The sequence below is a fragment of the Cydia fagiglandana genome, chromosome 1 (assembly GCF_963556715.1).
Source record: "Cydia fagiglandana chromosome 1, ilCydFagi1.1, whole genome shotgun sequence".
NCBI lineage: Eukaryota > Metazoa > Arthropoda > Insecta > Lepidoptera > Tortricidae > Cydia > Cydia fagiglandana.
Genome location: NC_085932.1, coordinates 19492345 through 19517987, shown reverse-complemented (window position 1 = coordinate 19517987; position 25643 = coordinate 19492345). Strand labels below are relative to the sequence as shown.

The 25643-nt window shown below is 36.7% G+C and overlaps 1 long non-coding RNA gene across 1 annotated transcript in view; it reads right to left on the bottom strand.

The window, feature by feature from the left end:
• Positions 1-1422, bottom strand: part of LOC134666178 (uncharacterized) — a 163340-nt gene extending 161918 nt beyond the window's left edge. Inside the window, exon 1 of the long non-coding RNA XR_010098463.1 lies at positions 1358-1422. This is a non-coding gene — a long non-coding RNA (uncharacterized LOC134666178). The remainder of the gene's footprint in view (positions 1-1357) is intronic.
• Between the last annotated feature and the right edge of the window lie 24221 nt (positions 1423-25643).

Sequence of the window (25643 nt, the reverse complement as noted above, 5' to 3'; positions counted from 1 at the left end):
GAAGCTTACGTTAAAATAATGCTGAAAAAAATATTTTTTTGTTTATATTGCACGAAGGTATTGTGTTGAAATAGGAATTAGAACTTTAAATGGAAGTTTTCGTCATGCTCCTTTTTAATTCCTATCAAAGAAGCATCTTCTGTTATATATGATTAGTGGTAGCACATATGCTATTCAAATTCCATTTATAGCAAATACATAATATCACAAACCTCAAACTCAAATTATTACACAACACCAAAAAACGTACTTAACCATTGCAGTATCTTTGGGTAGCATGACTACGTCGCACAAAATTGCTGCCTGCGTATATTTTATACACTAGTCCAGTACCTACTAATTAGTTAGAAGTGAGATATTCCAAAAAATGCATTTTTTAATCTAGTTTCAACCTAGGTTATGAGTAATGGTGGTTTATTGAGATCATAAAACTGGGGGCGGAGCCGCTACAAACTTAAACAATTTTTGTATTTTTGAAATATAACTTATTTTTCGGTAAGTATTGCCCAAATATTCGTGTTGCATTTATTGCTTTCATGTAGCAGACGACCGTAAGGCACCTATGCAGTAAACTGAAAATCGTAGTTCAAGACCAAAAAAAGTAAGACAATGTTGCCACTTTTTAATAGCGCGTCTTGTATAAAAATAAGTAAATAAACTTACTAATACCACTACTACTATAGTACTTTTTTAAATCGTAGGAGTAATATTACCAATAAATAAATTGTCTTAGCGTGTGTATATATATATAAAAGGAATTTATTATTTTACAAACAATTGATTGCAGTGGCAATATTGTCTTACTTTTTTTGGTCTTGACCTACGATTTTCAGTTTAAATGCGATCGAAGTGAGTTGCGGCATCGTAATGCTTAATTCGCTTCTAAATCAAGGCATTGGAATAAATTACAGCATGTAATTCACCTTATAATCCTGCTAACAAATGACATTTAAGTCCATTAGCTATCCACTCGCTTTACTATAATACTCATGAAATTCTGAACAACGACGAAAACCTTTCATAATAATAAATTCCTTCATATCAACGGTTTTATATGTGATGCTTCGGATTAATAGTTGGGAGTGCATATCGGTTGATTGCAATATTGTCGCTCACAGTCACAACGAGGTAAGTAGTTGTACAATGGTGGCGGTTAAGCCGTTCCTTGATGGGAATGGATAACGGTGGTTGCACACTGTATTAAGGGGTAAACTATCAAATATTTGACGTCAGATTGATGGTTTGGCGCTTTTTTATTAGTCTGTGTAGATGATTTTTAATAGTTCCGGATTTACTGTTTTAACTGGTGTTTATGCTCGTATTATTTTGCTCGTAAAAAGTTTGCAAAGATTTTGACAGCACAAGGAGCATTCCATGAAATTGTCTACCGTTGTCCCGTACAAACGCGAAGTTTCTGAAGATAGGAAAGGTATAAGGTACAAATGGTCAAAAATATGCACAGAAAAATAATCGCCTGCTTTAAATGCCGAGAAAAAAGTCGCAACACAGGAAATAAAATGCGTTTGTACGGGACAGCCCGTGGAATGCTCCACAAGCAGCAGTTTTTTTGCTGTGTGAGTGTTATTTATACTATACGTCATAATTTTATAGAAGTTTGACGTTTAGAATAACTCCTGCACTGCGTGTGCTGTCAAAATATCGGCAGACTTTTCTTGGTTTGACTCTAACTACTTTGATATATCAACATTCTAACTTATGACATTTTAAAGCCGCAAACTCAGGTCGGAAGTGCACGCGACACCATAGCCTAGCTAACCACAGCATCTTAATTGGCTTATCACAATGTCACTATTTAATGTTTCCTTAAGCTTAAGAGCCAACAACAGGAGTGGTCATTCCTCCATACAAACGTACTCGACTCTTTCCTCCGTGGGTTATGATGCTAGAGCAATGATTTTTTCAACACAGATTAACATTGTCAATATCTGTGTCGGACCGTTTTGCTTTTTTGATATTTTTGTTTTTTAAGGTGCTAGAGCCCTTCAAAAATGGCCAAAATGGCCTCATTGACTATGCCACAATGAGAAGCGTAGTATTCAAAACTGGTATCAATTAGCCAAAAAAGCAAAACGGCCCGACACAGATAATTTTATAATCATTTAGATTTCCAAATTTGGTTATGATTGGTTAAGTTTTGGAGGAGGAAACAGTCGAGTATGAAATCTCGATTAATGAGATTATTACGCAGGATTTTTCGCCTTGTCCTTATCGCACTAGTTTCAGGAGCCGCTTCCGTTAGCGAGACGGGTATATTTACCTAAAATGTTTAAAACTCAGCTCCTGTTTCGTCTCAGTACGTGTATTAAAACAATTGAAATTCTATTTACGCCAACAATGTTAGAGTATTGACGACTACTCAAAACCAATTCGCCAAATAGACAGACAACACGTCTGCATATGACCTAACAATAGAAATGCATTACTGTGACACCAGGTGTTGCAGTGAATTACTACCGGCCATATTGGCATTAAAATTAATGGCCTACAGATGCAAATGCAAAAGGCTGACTGATTGGGATTTAATTAAGATAATGTATCACTTGGAAATTAATTATTGATGAAGATATAATTGTAGTACTTACATATAATTATAAACAATTAATTTTAAGAGATAATCATTTATTTACAAACAAGATATATACAGTGGTATTACTAAAAGAAATTAATAACTAGCTTAAATCTAAAATAGGCCCTTGATGCATTGTACCAAGGATGCTGGCGGCATTTCCTCGCTGTATCGCAATGCAGATACGTTGTGCGAGGTAGCCACCAGCTCTTCGGTCACCAGTTACGTCAACGCAAGTTCGCGATTTCTGCGAACAACTTATGCGCGCTGGGACCCCACGAACCTAGAGTTTCAACACAGAATAAATAATAGTACTAGGTACAAAAGACTCACTCCCTAACAAAACGCGTCTGTTACGATCAGCACAGATATGGCCGTTAGGTGGCGACAGCGCCACGCGCGGCTTATGGCAAACCCCAAAATTGGGGCCGAACGGATGTACTTTTAGCTACCTGTAGCAAAGCGACGATATCGCGGAGTGAGCCACGCCTGGTTTCAACTCCAAATGGTACAAAATGGTACTCTCTACCCATGCTCTTACGTTTATTTTGTTACGTTTACGGTATTTGTTACGTTTTAAAATTTCGGCGCTTTCCGCCGCCCCGCCCGCTTTTAAGAATCTGTCATTACCTAAAACCGCTAATATTTATAAAAGTAAGTACCTACCAAAACTTTAATTGGATCGCTCCGTTATTAATACAATGTTAATTTAGGTATATTTATTACGTATTCGTTTGAAATTTAAAAATAGGTGTTTTGGTATCAGAATAAATATTTTAATTGGTAACATACAAAAGTACATAGGTACATAGTAAGTTAAGTATATTGGTACTTGCAGAATAATAAGAAAGTGATACTTTTGCTTCATACTGTACTGAGATATCGTACATAGCTAAGAAAACCCTTTTCAAGTTCCGTAAACCTTGCCAGTCACACTGTGAAAATGAAACGAGGAAACACACACGTCATTTAAATGCACATTGGCTTGAGGTGGATGCTTAAATCCTTTAAACCTACGTTATCCACGTATCCAAATAAGCGCGATTCGCAAAAACAGTGAACAAAACTTCGCGTGCAGGACACATGTCGGGCGGCTAATAAATTGCAATCCGGGTGATGCGCACAGATTAGTGAAGTTCATTGCACGGTCCAAGAGACACTGCTAGAGTGGGTAAAACTTGCGTTTGCTCACGTTTATAAAGTTGCATTAACAGTATTTATTCGATTAAACGATGACTCACGTTAGACCGAGCCGTGTCCGGGCCGGAGCTTCCGGCGCATCGTTTTCTACGGAAAGCACCAAGTGATCACCTGTCATGTGATAGAAAACTGAGCTCCGGAAGCTCCGGCCCGGACACGGCCCGGTGTAAAGTGAGTAAAACAAAAAAATATAACATGTATCCAGGAAAACGCGGATGATAATGAAAAGGACACACACAAGTTAAAGATAAAAATCGAAATCTGACTGCCTGGCAATTTTACTTAAAATAATAAAGCGGATCCTAGGAATCATACCAAAATAACATACAGCACAGTTCACCAACTCCCAACATACATTTATTCTTAATCCTCGAGTTATGAGAGATTGCGTCGCCGCCACCTGTTATTTCGTGGATCCCTATTATTTAGCACATGCACGGTTATTGCGGGTCCCGTGGTCACAGTACGGTGCGCTCAGGGAAAGCATGGGAACTAGAAATGGAAAATGGAGTGAATGCCCCTTATATGCGATAATATGTAGTGGCATATCATATGGCATAATGTTTCTTGCCCAAAGTGACTGATATTCTTCCTCAAATACAAACACAAACATTTAATTTAATAATTTATGCTACCTATCGTGATCATATTAGTAAATTTTCAACGTGATATTTGTTATACTTACTTCGCTGCTAGGCTTAAAAAGCGCTGAGGCGAAAGTACCAAATGCTAAATGCTGATCCAAACTATTCCCAAATACGTGGATGGACTTGAAAATAGAGACTTTTTGTGGAGATAGCTATTAAAGTTGTAAGCATGTTAAGTAATCAATCAACGAAATAGGCTTGTTGGAAATCCCATCTGTTCCAACTTGCTGTATAAGATAACAGCCAAACTACCTGCTGGTGTTAATAAATCTATTTTACTATATTTCAGACAAAAAATACTACCCTCAGCTGAGCATGAAAAAATGTAAACAAAACGTTTTTTCGAAGGCAGACGACATGTTGCGATAACCTTTTAGTCCTTGCGTATCCGATTGCTAGTTAGAGATGTTGTCAACAAAAGGATAATATTGTTTTCCGAACAATATTATTCTTTTGTTAATATCAATTGTTTTATTTTTCTGGTTTGATTTACTTACACTAATACTCACCTCGCTCCTTTGTTTGGGGAGTGGATATAATTATATAGTAGGGTCAGTAAGGTCATTTAGCATGCACTTTAGTCTCAGGCGATGCCGCTTGGCACGATTGTTCCTTAGGTCAAACAAAGTTGATCTGGCCCGGTAGACAGGAGATCGTACCATGCAGACCCCCCAAAAAGGGGGGGTGAAAGGGTCGGCTCCCCAGGTCCAATCTATGCTATATTCCTTTCTAGTCTTAGCAACTAGGTCAAGTTATATATCATTTTCGTATAAATTAGGGACGAGGAATTCATTTTTGAAAGAATTATTATGCCTAAAACTTATCGAGTGACCTACGTATTAGGCATGTAAACTATTGCAACGTTAATTGTTTGTCATATATTTGAAGGAGTTAGACTCCCGCATCAATCAAAAACTAAAGTTTCCTATCAACGCCTGTATATTACGTAATAGTAATTTGCTTTTCTAATAAAAATAACCTGTTTTATCTTTACCCTAATGGGTAACTTATCAGTTAATGGTCTCACAAGCGTGGGTAGGTAGTGTACTGTTGCATAAAAAAATGCGGAGAGTCGGGAAGGGTCTGATTTTTTGCTAACATTTGGGGACTCGGGTTAGGTAGGTGGTGCAATGCAATTTGACCGGTTTCGTCACGTTTATGAAAAAAAGGAAACACTATACGTTACTTTTAGAAGCTCGAGAGTATTAATTAAGTTTGTGTTCATTTATATTAGTTGATCTCTAAAATATTTAAATATAATTATGCTTTAATATTTGGTTGCTGAAAAGTCAAGTGAGTATTTAATTGCAGTCATCATTTTAACCAGATAGTAAAGCTTTTATCGTAAGCTCTAACAAATCCAAGGTTTATTTTGGATTAAACCGGTTTAAACAAGTTCAGAACAAAGGAATCTGGGCTCTAATCGAATCTAGGTTGATTGGACGACAGTTAAGTTATCTAGATGTCGTTAGTTAGGGTTTGCAGCTGTCTTGGTTAGATCAAGGGGTCATTCATTTGAATGTTTTCTTTGGAGTGGTACAATCGCCTGCGCTCGCGGTGTTTCATTTAAAAAAAATGCCTTAGTCCTTGCAACCGAGCGGCTACGAGTCTACCTGCGAGGCGTTCAAAGGCGTTTAAACGAATATCGCCTTAAGGGTGTAACATCGCGAGCGCAGGCGACTGTACTTATTATGTGTAAATTATTTCAAGTTTATGCTACTCTTAGGTACATTTATTGTTCATTTCCATTACCAAAATGGTCCATCAACCATTAACCCAATAATCGTTGATCTAAAGCTAACTCAAGTTCCTTTATCGCTAGATCCACCTACAGAAAGCTCCAAATGTTTACACAGCTGAGCCCTTTTTATACGGATTAGCAGTTTTTGTGGCCCTTTACTGCGTGGGAGTATGGTGTCCAGCATGGGATGATGTACTCCAGCAATAATAAACGCCTTATATTTCATCTGAATTAATGTCATGATACTACTTAATATATGTAATAAGAAAAGCTATGACTTAGATTTGCATGTATCCCCTTTTTTAACCGACTTCCAAATCTCAAAGAAGGAGGTTATCAATTCGGTTGTATGTTTTTTTTTATTTTTTTTTTCTTTTTCTTTTTTTAGTTTGTTACTCCATATCTCCGTCATTACTAGATCGATTTTGAAAATTCTTGTTTTAATTGAATGTATATGCATTCAGATTGGTCCCGTTTTTGTCAAAACCCAGTTCTGATGATGGGATCCATGAGGAATCGAGGGAACTCCTCAAATCTTAAAGGCATACATATAGTGATTTTTGGGTTTTTATCAACAAATCAAGCATATACACCCAAAAAAGTGACATTTGATGAAGTGGAACTGCTGATGATGATCAGAACGGAACTCTTTAACGACGCATAGTTCACGGTTGGCGATTTGTCCTCTTCGTTATGTTTGTTAAGCAAGTTAAGTTTTTAAGCCACATTTTTGTCAAGCTCGAGTTCTGATGATGGGATCCATGAGGAATCAAGGGAACTCCTCAAATCTTAAAGGCATGCGTATAGAGATTTTTGTATTTACATCAGAAAATCAAGCATTTTCATTAAAAACTGTTGCATTTGATGAAGTGACACTGCTGATGATGATCAGAACAGAACTCTTCAACGACGCATAGTTCACGGTTGGCGATTTGTCCTCGTCGTTATGTTTGTTAAGCAAGTTAAGTTTTTAAGCCACATTTTTGTCAAGCTCGAGTTCTGATGATGGGATCCATGAGGAATCAAGGGAACTCCTCAAATCTTAAAGGCATGCGTATAGAGATTTTTGTATTTACATCAGTAAATCAAGCATTTTCATTAAACACTGTCGCATTTGATGAAGTGGAACTGCTGATGATGACCAGAACAGAACTCTTCAATGACGCATGGTACACGTTTGGTGATTACGAATTTCGATTTTGACTTGGACTGGGACCCGGACTCGGACTCATACCCGGATCCGGTTCGGACCCGGACCTGCACTCGGATCAGGATTCGGACCCGGACTCGGACCCGGACCTTGACCCAGAAAACCACTATGATACCTTAACTAAATAAACAACTATGATTACCTACCATAAAATTAGTGTAGGTATAAAGTACGATGATGCCAATCTTACTAGCCCCTACCTCTGCCATATGCCTGGCTCCGGAACACGCTGCGACACAACACCAAGGTAAAACACCAGCAATATTGGTCTAACCTAGGCACATGCAGGCAGGCGAAGGAAGCCCTCCCGACACTCAACCCCAATCTGTCGCGGAGGCTTCGACAGCTGAAGAGACCACAGCTCCGGCTTTTAGCTGGGGCAATAACTGGACACGCCTCATTTAACAAACACCTATTAACCCTACGTGTTACAGATAGCCCCCTCTGCAGAGCATGCATGGAGGCAGAGGAGACAGCCGCCCACGTCATTCTCGAATGCCCAGGGGTGGCAAAATACCGGGCACAACACCTCGGCTCACCGGGGTCTCTCCCAGAAGTCGTCGGCAACATTAAGGGTCTGCTAGGCTTCTTGGTGGAGTTGGGTTGGCAGGAATAGTGCAGCCATCCCATCACGCAAAATAGGCGCAATAATAGACGTCGAGTTGCGGAAAACAAGCCCGCGATAACCTATAACCTATAACCTATATACTAGCCCCTCCCGCTTAAACCCCCGTACAACGCACGGCATGCGCCATTAAGTGGGTTAGGTTAGGTTTGAACTGCGATCCTCACAGAACCGAACAAGAATTAGGTTAGGTTAGAACTGCGAGCCTTACAGAAACGAAATGCTACTTGAAAAGTGGGTTTGATTAGGTTCGAACTGCGATCCGCACAGAACTGAACTGCTATCTGAGGAGTGGGTTAGGTTAGGCTAGAACTACGACCCTCATGGCTCCTCTTCACGATGGGCCAACGCCGGCCACTCCAAGGGACGCATTTATGCGTTAGAGGGAGCAAGTGATATTGCGATCTCATTCTACCGCATGGCTGCGTCCCTTGGAGTGGCCGGCGTTGGCCCATCCTGTAGAGGAGCCATTATACAGAAGCGAAATGCTAGTAGAAAAGTGGGTGGTTTTACCTCCTTTTCTACATAGTGTACCATCTACAATAATCTTTCATCGGCCCCCATGGAAGTCGGTTTTTTTTTTCTTAAAAATTATTAATTACCTAAATCAGTCAAATTGCCGTATTCGAACTTCTAGATATTCACAAGAGACGACACGTACTAGATCCATTCTAGATACGTTACAGTTTAGATATCAACTAGTTCTCTTTTGCAGCGCAAATTCGGGAAACCAATGTCACTTTTACGTTAGATAGAGTAAGATATCTATTAGATGTGAATTGGATCTCTAAGTCATTTCCTGTGAAAATCGTTCAAGAGTATCTCCAGAATCGCGCAAATGTCAAATTTGACAGGTTAGATCTTAAACATATCGTTATCGTATCTTGGTGATGTCTAAAAGATATCTAATAGATGTCTATTTCTAAATCCGAATCTGGCCCAATTTCATACTTTTTGAAACCACTTTCACACTCAATTTTGCGTCAATTTAATATAAGCTTAAATTTCTTCGACTGCTAATCGGAAGAAAGGCAACAAGAAACTACCTGCGTATTTTTTTTATACCAAATGCAAGTGTGATTTCAACCCAAACTTGCAGGAACAAAATTAACAATGTTACTCTTTTATTTGACATCTCTTTCTAGTTTATACTGAATCGATATTCTCTTATTCTACATTTTGACCTAGTGCACTTTGTATTAAAAGAAATATCAACACGTGTAGTGTAACAAAAGATTTTTTGTCGTGCCTTCTGTAGCAAGTTCGCAAACGAAATATGAACCAAATTAAATTACCACTATAGTAACTTTTATAGGTTTGGTTTATAAAATAAACTGGCTTAACCGAATGGATTGCAGCCTTACCTGTTATGCAAAGGATGTTTATGTTACATAATATTTATAATATTGTTACTGAATGTGCGTTACCTTTATTTTATGTTAACGGTAGAAAATATCATGTTTTATATTTACTTACATATGTGACGATGGTCGTCCTTGTCTACGTGATAGTGTGACAAAAACGGTGTTAGTCACTTTTAAACTCTCGGTTTTTAAAAGCGACGGTTACTTTATCACGTGAAATAAGCCATCCATCATACGCCTGCTTTCCAGCCTTTTTATCCCTTGTTCCATATCTGTGTAGAGTTAGATCAAGACAAGTTTGCAACGATTTATTAGCACACGCAGTGCAAGTGTTATTTTAAACGTCAAACTTCTATGAATTTAATTATGACCTAACACTTGCACTGCGTATGCTATTAAAATCGTTGCAGACTTTTCTTGGTCTAACTTTATAATTAAGCGTGATGGTTTATCGCTAATTTATGTGATTTAAAATCATTTTAATGGATATCTATAGCAATGGCAATCACTTTACTTATTCAATTAACGATTAATACAATTTCGGATTACCTACTTACTTTTCTAACTCAAAAAAATCAAATTAAATTCAGTGTTGCCATAATTACACCTGTCCCGACCACTTTTCGTAACGTTATTAACCAAAAAACAGGATATGACATCCTATTTATCTAATGACCTAACTACGGCTCATTAGAAACAAATGAAAACGAAGCATTAGAGTACTATTACTATTATCTATTCTGTAGCATTAGGTAACAATACAATATTTCCGGTGCACTACATCTTGTTATTTTTACTTTTTTTTTTACTTTGAAGTATTGGATGACTATAGAGAGCTCAGGGAATGGGGAATGGGAATGGGCCGGCCATATCTGCCGCAGGGATGACGATCGATGGGGCCAGCGAGTACTGTTCTGGAGACCTCGACTGGGAAGCCGGAGGGACGGAAAACCACGAGCCAGATGGTCGGACGACATTAGAAAGACGGCAGGGCCGACCTGGCATAGAACCGCCGCATACAGAACAACATGGAAATCCATGAAAGAGGTATATGTTCAGCAGTGGACGCAAATATGCTTAGAAGAAGAAGAAAATAGAAAGCTCAATATACTATATCTAGTCGTTCGTAGCCTCTTGGAACGGTTAAGCAGCAATAATGTAGACGATGCATTTCATTTTATTAACTTTAATTACAAACTAGTACATTTTGTACAGAAATCAGAAGAAAGTAAGCATACGTGCCCTATGCGTAATGTGGTGAATAAAGAATGCCTTGAGTGAGGTTCGGCTCCTCCGTAGCAACGCCCTGGACCAATCACAGGGGCTGTAGATATCGTGATATCGGCGCTGATTGGCTGCCGATGACGCGACATGCGTACGGTAGGCTGCGTAAGTTGCATTGGGTACAGTCTCCCACATAAGTTGCATTAACAGTCATTTTCAAGAAATTTTACTACATTGCGTTCTACGTGTACCTAGAGGCACAGAATAAATAATAATACTAGGTACAGAAGACTCACTCTCTAACAAAACGCGTCTGTTACGATCTGCACAGATATGGCCGCTAGGTGGCGAAAGCGCCACGCGCGGCTTATGGCTTTCCCCAAAATTGGGGTGGAACGGATGTACATCCGTCCAGTACTTTTAGCTACCTGTAGCAAAGCGACGAAATAGCGGAGTGCTCCACGCCTGCTAGAGGTTTATATGTGAACCTAGGAAAGAAAATGAGGACTACGTTTGTTTTGGAGAAGTGATCGTCCACTAACATCTTACCCCCTTATTCATAAAACTTTACGGCCCTGATTTAGTTAAATTATGTTTTATCCTTTTTTTACAAATAAATAAGTCAAAATTACAGATAAAGACAAACGATTATGAGCTAATTGAGGTTTGTAGCGCGTTTATGAATAAGGGGGTTAACCGTTTTCTAGTCCAGTCGGCTTTTTATGACTGTCAGTATAGGTACCTAAATAACAAAATATAAAATCTATATAAGTTTCAACCATTAAGATAAAAAAATGGTCGCATAATTATAACGATACCCTAATGTAGATTCTTAATAATGATATCGCATGGGCGGGTCAATTAGATTGATCTAATGATGCATGGTGGCGGGTTTGATTCCCATGCAGGCAATTTTTACGCTTTTTAGGGAACCATTTATAACGGTTTACCGATTAATGACCTAACTACCCGTTCATTAAAAACGTAATAGTGTCTTAATGCGCTGCCTTGGTTAATTTAAAGTCTGTACCTATACATATTTTTACTACCTAACCTTGTTACCTAACAAAAAACTGTTTTTTTCATACACATTATAATAGCAGTTTAATAATATAAATAGGTATTAGGAAGGCAGTAGTGAATGTGAGTCGCTTTTCGGTGAAGGAAAACATCGTGAGGAAACCGGACTAATCCCAATAAGGCCTAGTTTCCCCTCTGGGTTGGAAGGTCAGATGGCAGTCGCTTTCGTAAAAACTAGTACCTACGTCAAATCATGGGATTAGTTGTCAAGCGGACCCCAGGCTCCCATGAGCCGTGGCGAAATGCCGGGATAACGCCAGGAAGAAGAGTAGTGAATGTGAGAATAGGAGCATAGCATATGAATGTTTTCTTACATAATTAACGAAATGTTACTTTAAAGCAAGATATAAATAATGAAATAGCCGATATCCGTGGCAGCTCTACGAGTATAATAACTATAACACTGGCAAAGAAAACAGTTACTATAACTCCCAGTTATGACCATAAAGAGATTAAAAAGTCATATAAAAATACATATTATTCATTATCTTGTAATGTTTTAAGCAGTTAATAGTACAAAGTATCTCACTGACGTATGGATGTGTGTATTATTTTTAACATTCGTTTATTAATAAGCAAGCACTTAATTGTATCGTAAAAGAAAATAAATGACTCACTCTCTTTTTTAGAGATACTTACTTGCTGATATATTAAAAATAACATATTGCTCTGTTGTTTGTTAGAATTTTATTATATTTCGACTAATCTTTTCCTTCTTTGTAGGTACCATTTAGTTTATAATAGAAATTTGGGGCCTTCTAAGATTTGACTTGTAATTATAATACTTGTACCTAATAAGTATTGGGTTTTTATTTATTTCGCTGTGTGGTACGTATCTTTAGATATGACGGTGGAGTATTTTATAAATAAAACAATATAAATCCAATGTAAGTACCTACAACTTTACAACATTGCAAAATACAACATCAGATTTTAACCGCCAATTAAACATTTTATGGTCATTTGAAAAGTGGGTTTTATGTTTTAAAACATTCGTATAAGACCCCAAAGCCTGCAAAGCCATTTTAAAACTGCCCTAAAACATTTTATAGGAAACACAGTTATCACCCAAGATAATTAAACCATTGTCTTTGAGCCGAGGAAAATTATGGTGGACCATAAATCGTAAGTCAGGGTGTCGTTTAGGACACCATATTTAAAATAGTATCGTAAAATCACCCTGTACCAACAGCAATTTTAACAAGACCTCTCACGGTTTCAGTGCTATCCCAATTTTACTAGCATACTCAAACGTTCTGAGGCATCTTAAGGGTCAAAGTTAACTAGTCTGGAATGTTTGAAAAAATATACAATGCCATCGATCGAGCTGCGTCTTGAAGATGCGGTGTTAAATTTTTTATTGGTAGTTAAAGAGACGTTATTGTGACTTTGAGATTAGGATAATAGGCACACTCATTACGGTGTCAGATCAATGACTTTTGGTGGGATTTAGGGATATTTACGGATTTGTATTTTATAACTACGATTTGTTTAGAAATGACACGTTTGCGCTGCAATACGGATCAATGTACTTTAAGAGCTAAAAATGATACATTGATAATTATTAAGCTAGATTAATATTAACAATGTTTTCCTTCGTTAACTTATCCTCGTTAAGACGCTGCTCCCTTGGTCAAACTGTGTAGGTATGTAACACAGTCCTCCTGTGATTTTGTATTGTTTTGTTTGTGATTTTATATTGAGATTAAAGTTGATCTCGCAGTTTACCTAAACTTAAGCGTCGTTGAAAAAAATATTGGTCTCTTGATGTCAACTTTTTGTTTTGGAAAACTCAAACTAAGGAATAATGGCATAACTCTAAATAACCCTATTTCAGTCTAGTTCAGATTAGCTACTGCCAAGGGAGCGCTCAATACATTTTATGAGGTAATAACAACAGTTTAGTTGCTATTCTACCCAATCCTTCTGTGATTGATTTTAGAGTTGAAGCAATTTATAGCTATTGTTAATTGTTGATCTCTAGGGCTTAAGATACTTTTGAGGTTGGGTATTTTATGAGTTGACTGTGGGTGTTTTCCTGACAAACGGAATGTTAGAAAATTATTAAAATCAGAGTGGAAGTTAAATTTGAAACCTTTATTTATATTTGTATATAAATATCTATATTGTGCTTTTATCTACATATTACTATAATTAATCGCGTGTAATCTCTTCAGATTGATGCATTAAATCGTGTATTGTACCATATACCTAGACAGTTTTAGTCTTGAAAGTTATGTAAAAAAGATTAAAGCTCATAGGTATATAAAATAAAATACCAGGATTCCTGAAAAGACATTTACCTTGATATTAGGCTAAAGCTTATTAAGCTTAAAATAATAGTTATATGCGGCAGACGGATTAATTCCGCAATAAGTGTTCAAAACAGAAGAACAAAGACAGTAAAATAGAATAGCTAAGTTAACCTTGTCAGTGCAATTATGAAGATAACGAATCACGCGGCGAAGGGCGAGTAATGACAAGCTGCTGACAGGGGAGTGGCCGATGTCATAAAATTTAATTTTAGCGGTACAATCAGCTTCAAACGGATACCTAGTGAGAGCCATAGTTGCAAAATGTACACTATCTAACAACTCCTAAAACACCTCCTTAACTATTTATATGTAAACAAAGAGGTGTTTTAGTACTCAGAGTGATTTTGTTATGCCTGATCATACTCTGAGGGGTCATACAGAAAAACTTTTATCATTGAGACGATTTCGAAACGCACGAGACAGCAGATTTATTTGTGTTGTCGAGGTCGGCTCAATGGTTAAAGTTGTTTACCTATACATATGCATATTTGCCCCTCAGGTTATGATCAGATATAACAAAATCACCTGTATTTGGATATTTTGGCTATATTTTATGCTACTGTACCAACGTCTGGGTTTGATTCTCATCTTTGGGGTAACATGCCCAATTGCCCACATTGCTCACACACTCTGGGAAACTACTTATAAATAATTAGGTACATACATACCATACCTTAGTTTTAACTATGGTGTATAAGAGAAAATAAGATTCCTCTATACCCCTTTGATTATTATTATTTTTATAAGAGTTAGGAGCGAAAAACAAATTCCACAGAGTTTTAGGAGACATTAATAATGTAAAATGCAAGCTTTTTTCTGTTGAAATCGGCGCAAAGATAACTTAGACGGACTCTACATGTATTTTCTAGTTTGGGACATGTTAAAGACAAATAGTTAAAGTTGATAATTAAGTTTTTTTAAGAGACCTGAGTAAAAAATAGCTCAGCAATCAAAGTCATTAGTTACAGATAATATCCTTTAAAAACCGTTACGTATCTGTTCTTCACGGTCAAATTAACTGCAGGTTTGAACTTGACCCAACTAGAAAAATCATAAAATACTTAATATATACGGAAATATTGCACATGCTGCAATTGCCTATTAAAGAGGACGATGATATCTTATTCGGCTGGGTTAGGGTTCAAAATAGTTTGACAGGTACAAAATTGAAGGAAAACGCTATGTATTAACTAACATTGTGCGCACGCGACGGTGAAGAGGATATAAGGCCATATGTATGAAATAGCTTTTAATTTTCCAGGCGTATTAAAACAAAAATACTTATTAAAATTTGTATATCGCTTTAATATTTAGTATGTGTACCTAAAATACAAAACACTGTATTTTAATACCCAAGCAAGCAAAAGATTCCAAGGCTGAAATTAAACCTTGCGAGGGTTTCAAGGCGCGAGGATCAAACAAACTTTGCTCCCGAGTGAAAGAAATTTTTTTGCCACACCAATGAGAGGAAAATACTAACTGTAAAACGTTACAAATCAAATATAAATGAGCGGGTTTAAATATTTATCTCTCAAAATCATCACATATAAGTCAATTCTACCATCCAACATGAGGAAAAAAGTCAAATTTTGCATCAGATTACTTTACCATCTTGTGGTTAAATTGAAAGTTCCTCATCAGTTTTTGAAGTCTAAAGAGAGCATTTACGAGCTGTTGTGGAGAAAATACATTTTCTTACTTACAGTTTTATGCAGAGCAACCTTGCCCGTGAAATGTTAAGCATACAGTATTGATACAGTTACACCAGCATTTTCCCACGATCATTGTTTTCAGCTAAAACTGTGTAAAAAGCCAGCGACTTTACCTTCCAACCGCAGCACATCACCTCCATAACTATCCATTTAAATTTAAACCATATGCATACACAAATAAAGTCGTTTTAACTACGAACGCGTACAAGCTGAATAAAACACATGACACGCGCTAAATCCGCTTGGCTATTGTCTTTTTTCATGATGATTCACCACTTTAGTAGAAGCAAACAGTTTGAAGTCAGACATCAAATACGTTCCAAATGCACTCTTAACACGACTCCTTTGATCACGAACTGAGTTTTTATTAATTTCTGCGTTGATACTGACTATTTTCTAAGTAAGAAATGCATTCCATACGCGATAGACCGTTACGTTTGAATTGCTGTGAGTAATGTAGGTAGCACGTTAATTGTAGTGCATGTCCGTTTGCACCTGGTGATTTTGAAGTAAGTAAATGTGCTCTTGTGAGTATCAGATCTTTTGAATGCCGGCAGGAAATTAAACTACACCACAAAATCTCATATTAATTTAACGTCGTTTACAAATTTGCAACTATTATTATTATTAAGTAATTTGGGCCACGAACTGGATGGTGTTAAGCAAAAATGTGTCAACCCACATTAATTTTGTAATAAGATGTCGACTCAAAAAACTGACGCTTAAAGTTGAAATTTTATTGAAAAATTACTATGGGTTGACACATTTTTGCTCAACACCATCCAACTATGCATTAATGATGATAATGACTCCTCTATGATAAAACACACCACTACTTTTCTGACACATAATGCCTATTATTAGGTTGAATTCCATTCTCTAGAGCGATGTTACGGATGAGTCACGCTAGACCGGGCTGTGCCCGGGCCGAGGCGTCCAACATGTCATATAAAACGAAGCGCCGAAAGCTCCGGCCCGGCCCCGGCCCGGTCTAGCGTGAGTCAACCTTTACCCACTGTTGTATTGACCTAAAGTAAAAATAAACATCGTTAAATCCACGTTTTCATCGGTCCGTCGCGTCGCGCCATCTCCAGCCCTGCCTATATCCTGCGCCATTTTAATTCCCAACGCCGCATATTGCGAACAATATTTTCCAAAGTGTCACATTAACAAGCAAAATTACACAAGCTATACAATCACTCCTTTTATTACCCGCAGGAAATTTTGTGGATTTTTATAAGGACTTTTGAATAGAAAAAATGCCACCCTCTTGAGTAGTAAGATGTTTGTAAGCCAAGTGCACGATTAAATTTTATTGAATGCGTACTTAGGCGGTTTTAGCGTTTGCGTGAATATTTCAAGATTTTCAAGTGTTTTTTTTTACATTTCGTTACCTATACTAATGTCTATAGGTACTCAAATATGTAGATGTTGTATTTTGGGTATAAAGACTGAATTACTTATAGCCTAAGGACATCCTACTGCTGGGCAAAGGCCTTTTCTCTTTGAGATACAAGATGAGAGAGTTGGGTTATAAATAGTGCTCACGCTACAGTCTAATGTGTATTGGTAAATTCAAAATGATAGTGAAAGTCAAGCACAATCCGAATTTATTCACAATCTGAAGATTCCTATTGATTGGATTACCTCCGGTTTATATAGAAGACACACGCCTTATCGTTGGACTATCAGCGCTGATTCAAGTTAAAAATCACACATACGGCGCGATTCGGGAAATGAATTAGAGATGCACTAGATAAGATATATGTACTCGTAGTAAATATATGTGACGTTCCACGGCGAAAGATATCATTACCCCGACTGAATATTGGAGCGGCGTTAATAATAAGCGTAAGCGCCAGCTGTCATAAGGTACCTTTTGCCGTGGAACGTCACATATCTTTACTATTTCATATCTAGTGAATGTCTAACGGCGCGATATCTTAAAGTTCGAATCGCGCCGTTAGTTATTTTTGCCAAGTACACACTTTCTTACACACCCGCGTTCAGGAGTCTGAATTTGACATAAATAAAATACCCACCGCACCACAATATATCGCGACAATTATAAATGTCCCCCTCACAGGTTACCCCTCCTGATTCAGGGGTTAGACCAAATGACCGAGCATAATCACCTAACTATTGTCCTCGGCGAAGCCTCATTTATTTTTATATCTCTATGGCATTTTTAACAAAAATGGACATCGTTGGTGATGGCCGGAATTGATGACTGGGACATAAAAAGTGAGGTTTTTCGGAAGTGTGCAATCTGGATTCCTACTCGTACTGAAAATAAAAGAGGCATCGTAAGAGTTAACATTTTTTTTACTTGCCAACATCCTATTAAATTTCCAGCTGAGCGGATTATACGGTAAGAAAAGCAAGAACTAACGTCCCGATTCGAACTTTAAGATACGTCAATTCATAGATCTAGAACCGATATGGATTAGATGTGTCAGTTTTTGTTTGAAGAAACGCACAAGAAACGTCACATTTGACACTGACATATCTAATCCATATCGTTTCTAGATCTATTAACTAGGTAAGAAAAAAATTACTACGAGTAGCTCAGTAAATAAAATAATATGAATATCAATACCGTAAAAACTCCATGGTTGTCTGTAATGTGAATATGTTCAAAATGAAAACAACCGTCACGTTGCTAAAGTACGCTCAGCCGCATTAAAACGCTCCCAATTACAACGAGCTGTTTGCCCGGTCTGCTAGAGACTTGGATGGCTACTTGAGTTTCGCATCACCAATTAGTTTTAGCAAACGAAAACAGACGTCTTGTTTCATAAGAACAAGGATTGATGGAGTAGTATTTTGCGAAAACGTAAATATTTGAAGATAGTTTTTTTTCTATTGCTTTGGAACTATGTATGTACATATTTAATTTTTTTATGGTTCCACTTGGTGTGGTTTAAGGCGGTCTCTACCTTTAAGTACAAAAAGGAAATAAAATGTGAAATATGTATAATTAACTGAAAGTATTAAGTACCTACCTACAAAAATATTATTCAGTATTCTAACTTTAATATTGAAGTAATAATAAAACAAACACATTTTTTTTTATTCAGAGCTTTGGTATTTCTATCTTTAAGTATTAGTAGTTATCTATACGTATATTTAGGGATATCTAGGTAGGTTAGGTTAGTAGTAGTAGTATAAGTGGGGGAAGTTCTGTTTATTAAGTCGACTCCATATAGTTCTCAAGAACAATGTCCTTTAATTAGCACACTATGAGATCGCGTGTTCCCATTTTAGAGAAACAATAGAACGTTCGCCTCTATCCACTTGTATTAAAGTCCAGAATCCCCAACCACTATGTGGGTAAAGGACATCTCACACAGGGTTGACACTTTAACTTATGCTAATGTGATCCGTCTTTATTTCTAGTACGATAAGCGCTAATTTAGCATAGTCGCGGTGTAGAATATGAAGTGTATGCCAGTGCCATAGTGTTTGCATATGCAAAAGGGTGCTTTGCGTGTTTTTCCTATTGATTAAGCATTGGAGCGACAGGATAGAGAAGCACAAAAGTTGAAAATTGTTTAAAAACAGTCTGTGTTTGCATTTGTATACTTAATATGTAAAGTAGAGACAAACACACGTAGTGTAAAAAAAGTACAGATCTTGGTAGTACTCGTAGTTACATATATGCTATTTCTACCCCACATGATTTTGAATATATTTCAGATTAATCTCAATAAAAAAGAGCTGTGTCTGAAGCAAACTGAAGTCCATCGTAGATTGTTCAACTAGGCCTGATTATACTGATTAGTCAGTTAATAAGCGGCCCTCGTAATAGTCGTAATACACTATATGACAGTAAATACCTCGCCTTACCTACAATAATTCTATCGACTTAATTTGGGAAAGCGAGATTTCTATAAATTATCAGATACTGAGGAATAATTGACAGACAAAAGAATGGAGACAGTTTCCTATCTAACTTTCCACTGCTTTACATGAATGAGTTGAATCTATTTAAAAATAAGAAATTAAAACAAAAATGATGATGCCAAGTTTTGATTTGATTGCCAAGCACTGATTCACTTATGCGGCTGACTGTACCAAGCTTTGACCCGCCAATATTTGGTTAAAGCTTTTGTTTATTCGAATCTCCACTATCGGACGATGGCGTTAAACCGTCAATTAGCAACGTTGTCATACTTGGCTAATTTGTCTTCGGTCCTCACTTGAAGCGAGTATCAAACGCAATGTTATAAAAGCCTCAAGGTGATTTGGAATTTAATACGAAAGACATAAAGTTCATTTTAGGGAATAGTACTGTAAGGTAAAGTGCGTTTGATTATTAATTAGTTCAATTCGGATGTTTATTTGACGACGTTTGTCTAAGTCCAAAGACAACGTGTTGTTATAGGAAGGGATGTAATTAAAGAGCCACTATATCCAACAGCCCGATTTGAATTTAAGATACGTCAATTAATAGATCTACAAACGATATGGATTAGATGTGTCAGTGTCAAAAGTGACGCTTTTGTTTGAAGAAACGTCACATTTGACACTGACATATCTGGTCCATATCATTTCTAGATCTATTAACTGTCGTATCTTAAATATTTATAATATAGGCGTTGCATACGTGTGACTTCATTGCTTAGGTAAATGATTTGATGTACCTGCCCGGAAACATATTAAGGCTACTTAAATAATCAACATTTTACAATTGGTTCATCAATATTTTCATACTGGTTAAATTACCTTTATTTTGTATGTCTTTTTTTATTTCATGTTTTTTACTCTTATACTTTTCACTATTTGACTTGGTTTAGAAATCAATTAACCTACCTTCAATTTGCTGAATTTTCACTTCGAAGTTTTAAAATTGACATCCTATTATTTTTCTTCACCTAAGAGAGTAAGTATACGGAAAAGTTTCAAATTAAAATTGATGAGACTTAATGTATCCTCAGGGAATACTAAGTTGTCGAAAGTAAAACTTAAACTGAGTGATCGACTTTAAAAAGTAATTATAGGACGATAATCATAGGGATGAAATACGTTATCGTTTTCATTTTTTAACATAAATGTTACCTATAGATCTTATAAAAGAATATTAAATAATAGAAAGTAGCTACTTATTCACTTCGCGTATACCTATAACATAACCAATAATCACATTGTTTTATTAGTGACCGTCTTTTACTTTAGTGTCTAGTTTTAAAAAGCGATATGAGACGCAGAGTCGCATTTACGGAATTGTTATGGTAAAGTGAGATGCATATTTTCTTCTAAGTATAGGTACCTACCATTACTTTAGATTTTTAAACTTCACATTACTTGAACTAATGCTGAAATACAACTAGAATTAAGAAATACCGCATTATCATTTCTTAAAAATGTGCCTATAGCACAGAATAAATAATAGTACTAGGTACAGAAGACTCACTCTCTAACAAAACGCGTCTGTCACGATCAGCACAGATATGGCCGCTAGGTGGCGACAGCGCCACGCGCGGATTATGGCAAATCCCAAAATTGGGGTCGAACGGATGTACTTTTAGCTACCTGTATTAAAGCGACGAAATCGCGGAGTGAGCCACGCCTGCCTATAGTTAAAATATGTAGATAAAAGAATAAAGCTGTTTTAGGTTTGGACATTGCTATCAAATCACGTATGATACAGGTGGCCCTGTTTTCACTATTCACTGTTTGCGCTTCAATTAAAACAAGAAACAATAAACATCACTCGATACTTATTCATTTACATTGCTGTGGCAGTTGGGGTTTGAACTTAACAAGTCTATGGTATAAGTGAAGAGAAAACATATAAAGTTTTATATTTATCACGTTTTCATCCCAAACTCAGAACTCGATTTTGACAAAAATGAGACCAATCTGTTAGTACATACATACATACTTACTTATAAATACTTACTCTTTTTCGTTCGGTTTAGAAATAACGGGAGTTAGGTAACAAACATAAAAAACGGACAAGTGCGTGTCGGACTCGCCCACCGAGGGTTCCGTACTTTTTAGTATTTGTTGTTATAGCGGCATATATACAGCCTGGTGACAGACGGACGGACGGACGGACAGCGGAGTCTTAGTAATAGGGTCCCGTTTTACCCTTTGGGTACGGAACCCTAATAATATACAACCGAATGGGGTTGGCAACTGACGGAGGTTTGTATAGATGGCGCCATCAAAGTTTGTTCCTCTCTCTATGAGATTTGACTTCCATGGAACATTGGCATCCAGGGCATAAAATTCCATTTAAAAAAATAGGGATGGACAGGGCAAGCTATGCTGGCACCGTCTACTAAATAGTTCGACCGGCCAACCCCATTGAATCCTCCTTCTTATGAAAGTTTGAAGATGGTTATAACAATCTTACAGTTTGTTCAAGTAGGATTACGATATCCACTTCTCTTATGACTTGCGTCATCACACGGGGATTACAAACAGAATTTATTTGATACGATTGAAAATATTGGTTAGAGTCCCGTTTTATGTGTTTTCTCAGATTATTTTAGTATCCTTATGGCTTTTCACAGACCCCGCATCAAGCTTGATATATGTTATGGCCTGGTATTATGATTTATGCTGATTCTACAGGTTAAAATTATCGATTTTATGTGCTAATGAACAATAATCGTAAATCAGTAATGAAACAAGCCTATTTTGAACAAACTGTTATACCGGGTGTGGTCTGTAACATGAGCAAATAATTAAAACATAGATTGTACTCCTCAAATGGTGACACTTTTGTTCAACATCTTTTAAAAATGATGAAGTATTTAGACTCCCTATTTTTCATACAAAATAAATATTATCTTCAATGGACGCCATCGCCACGCCATTATCATTGTGATTGACGTTGCTTGTCACGCCTTAAACATAACAAAATTCGCAATACATTGCGTCTTAGAATAAACTTTAAAGTGTATTAAAAATCAAACCACAAGTAATTTTTAAAAGTCGCTGAACAAATGTTGGTCAATATGAGGAGTACAGCCTACGGTTTCATTTTTTTCACATATTACAGGCCACACCCGGTATACGTAAATTATAATTTAATTTGTAGTAATCATTCATGTATCATTTATTTATATCTTTTAACGATTACATTTGTCTAATCAACAATAATACGCGATGTTCAATTATGGTCTCTGGTTAATTACACGTTTACTGCAATAATCATCATCATTTAAGCATAATAAGGAAGTTTTTATGGGTGTCCAATGAAATCTTTGATCATACTGTAGCAATTAGTTTCAGCTAAGTTACTTAAAGCGATGGAATTATTATGCTTTTCAAACAGGAATGCTATTCAATGGTTTTAATCATTAAAACAGAAAAAGATGCAGGATATATAAATCTAAAATTACACCTTTTACTAAAACCAAAATATAACTAAATAAACATTTGTAATCTTTAAGTTTTTATAACTTATTTGTGTACCTAAATAAATGTTTTCAGACAGTCACTGAATAAATCAAAAAATGGCCCTATATAGGGCGTGCATGAACTAGGATAGGGGGCATCATACTTAGGAGCCGTCAGATTTTTGCCGCGAGGCGTAAATGTGACGTTTATGCTTCCTATGTAGCCCACAAGATGACAGAACCCTACTATGCACAAGTAAATGTACCTACGAGAACGGTAGATGCTAGCACTAGTTTTGGCAATGTACATGTGCACATATGTTTCCAATTCAGGCCACAAGATGGCAGATCCTCCATCGCGCACGGTCCCTATACAAATATGATAGCTTTTAATAAAAGCTAACCTAAACATGATGAGTATTATGACTATGTAGTAGGAATCAAGATTCTTAATTGATAATCAAAATAGAATTTAACTGTGTATGATATCACATTCAAAGTTTCTCTATAGAAGATTATACTACTAGTCTCTCTCTACATCGCTCGGAGGTATATATTGGTAGAGCCTACTTCCTTAGTGGAAGAATAATAAAATTTTCCGTTTAGTGCAGCGATCGGCGGGGGGAGGGTCGTTAGCCACAGAACCGGTAGCGAATGCGCATCGTGCAGCTGCGCCTGCGCTGGTAAGGATGCGACACACTGCTCAAATAGGTTTTATATTTTTTATCCAGTACTTTTCTTAAATGTCCAAGTAGAATAATGGAAATCTGAAACAATATATTTTATTACAATCATCGTCTGTAAAAATTAAAATTAAAATCAAATAATACATATTTACACAAATGGGAGTAGGTAGTACAGTCAACTGTAAAAATATGGGTGTAGCCAAATTATTCAAAAATATGTCCCATAGTTCTTAATTCGCTGACAAATCATCTCAAAAATATGCCCATAGCTCTTAAGCTATGGACATATTTTTGAGATGATTTGTGCACCCATATTTTTACAGTTGACTTTACATAATGTTTCAGATAGATAAATCCCTTTGTACAGGACCCATGGACATCATGATTAAGTACCTACCTATCAAAATATAGTTTCAGTTGTCAAAGAAAGAGAGCAAAAACGTATAGGATTCTTAAATAATTTCTTACATTCTCATGTCAAACAACTGCTATTCATGAGTATCATAACACATTCAGCTTCAGGAGTTTTTTCCCTATTTTGCGACGTCTTTCAAACGAAAACGTTATTAGAGCCAGACCAAGGCAAGTCTGCAACGATTTTGATAGGTACCTACCGCACGCAATGCAAGTATTATTTTAAACGTCAAACTTCTATGAATTGAAAATAGTTGCAGACTTGTCTTGGTCCAACTCTAAACGGTTAGTAAGTATAAGGGGTTCTGTCATAATGGTTGAATACCTTGAACCTGTGTGTCATAGATAATGGATGAATTGAATATTTGATGATTTGATTGGGCGACTCATAGACAGTTCATAAGAAGTCAAGAATAGTAATGAATGTAATGATTCATTGCAAATAAGGTCTGGGTTAACTATTATGTGAGGTCAGTTGCTGAAAAATGGTAACTACGCAGGTATTACTGCACTCTTCACTACCAATGCTTTCATGGTAATATCAAAGGCATATATAACTTCGTATAAGACGAATAAAGTCTAAGAAAAAAACATGCCTCGGAAATCAAGAAAAAGTCATTCTCGGATAGATAGCGCACATACCTTTGGCCTATGCTCGGCTAGATGGCGTGACGACACCGTTTCATATTTAACAATTTTAACACATAGATATTAGGGAATGAACATGGGTCAAAATGATATTAAAATAATAAAATAATTTATCCGTATACATATACATTTTTTTTTCATTTTATACTTCTTTATTTTGAGTTTTACTCGTGTGACTCGTGTGTCGATAGATGGTAGTAATTTTACAGTGACTACAAAATTAACTATGAAAGGACCCCCTCTATACTATCTATTCTCTTTGGTAATATGGATGGATATATGTGCAGTAAATTACTTGCAGGATAACTTCGGACTGATAATACTCAGAAACCTAATACCTACAATTATTATTGTATTACTTATTATCAGTCCGAAGTTATCCTGCAAGTATAATTGTGTTTCAGTAAATGGCGAACAAGTTAATAGGTATATTTACCTAACGAACAAGGTTTTTTAATGGCGCAGTTTTATTTATTAAGTAGGTACATATATCCATTCGCTGCAACCGTGTAGGTACATTCATTCCATGACCTGTGACTCATTTCCATGGTGATTTAGCCGCTCTATTACAGTGACAATGGAAAGGGAATTAGCTTTTCCTGGTATGAGTACTTTACAGGAAATTTAAAGTAATGTTAAGGCAAGATATGTCCAGGCAGATATGTGGTATTTACAAAAATATACAAAAAACCCAAATGTCAAATTAGAGAGATCTGGCCCCAATTTCACCAGGGTGACAGGTGCGACAATTGTAAAACATCACTGTTGCTGACGTCACAGGCATCCATGGGCTACGGTTACCGCTTACCATTGGGGGGGCGTATTCCTGTTTGCC